Source organism: Meleagris gallopavo, chromosome Z, assembly GCF_000146605.3.
Source record: "Meleagris gallopavo isolate NT-WF06-2002-E0010 breed Aviagen turkey brand Nicholas breeding stock chromosome Z, Turkey_5.1, whole genome shotgun sequence".
NCBI lineage: Eukaryota > Metazoa > Chordata > Aves > Galliformes > Phasianidae > Meleagris > Meleagris gallopavo.
In genome coordinates, this window is record NC_015041.2 from 660,995 (window position 1) to 662,018 (window position 1,024).

The 1,024-nt window shown below is 45.1% G+C and overlaps 1 protein-coding gene across 1 annotated transcript in view; it reads left to right on the forward strand.

Moving 5' to 3' along the window:
- The window catches only part of LOC116217509 (E3 ubiquitin-protein ligase NEDD4-like), a 57,103-nt gene that overhangs the window by 5,865 nt on the left and 50,214 nt on the right, over nt 1-1,024 (forward strand). The gene's annotated exons all lie outside the window — the stretch shown is intronic.

Below are 1,024 nucleotides of genomic sequence, written 5' to 3' on the forward strand. Positions count from 1 at the left end.
CTCGGCTCCGCCCCCACCGCTCATCCTGTCACTGCTGCCTTCAGCTCCACCCCTGCTGCTCATCCCGCTCCCGCCTTCGGCTCCGCCCATGACGCTCGCCGTGCTCTCGCCCTCTGCTCCACCCCTGACATTCGCCGTTCCGCCCCCACCCTCCGCCCTGCCCATGTCGCTCTCTGTGACGCCCCCGCCCTCCGCCCCGTCCACATCGCCTGCTGTTGCGTCTCTGCAGCCTGCAGGTAACTTGGTTAAAAACAATAACAGACCTGCATATACTTCTAAGGCTACACGAACTTTCCCCCAAGAATGGGGGGTTAGACATATTATAGGCGTTCCTCATTCTCCCACTGGACAAGCTATCATTGAGCGTACTCATCTAAGATTGAAGTCCATTCTTAATAAACAAAAAGAGGGAATACGGGAGACACACTACAAGAAAGATTATGAACTGGCCCTACGTGGATTCCAACACGATACGTTCGGCCTGATCTCAAGGCAGAAAATAACATCCAGCCTTTATAATGACTGGGATTGTGTGCTTTATTGCACATATTATTTATTATTTATTGGTACTGCTTTGTAACTTGTTATATTGCAAATAGCAACAGTAGTAGTGGTATGATATAGTGGGTGATTTTCCTGTGTTATCAATATAGTCTCCAGAACTAGGGTTATTAGGCGTTATCTAGGTTGTTGTGTGCTTATTTTCTTTTAGTAGTAGATTGAATGTGAATTAAACAGGACTTAATGTTAACAGTGCTGTAATCTATGGGAATAGCTCTTTTAATGTATTAGTAATGCTCAGTTATGATGCTATCAGCCTATCAATTAGCTTTTCTTGATTTGCAAAGTCAAAACCTGGAAAGGGATCCCAGGCAAAGGGATAACCCTGTATTATAGAATGATTAATTCTCTTTCATCCCACTAATCAGGATTTTTAAAATATGACCACGCAGCACCTGAGGCAAAGGCACACGCTAAGAAAGCTAACCTTGATAGTTTATTATGTTTTGCAAGCAGGTGTTCC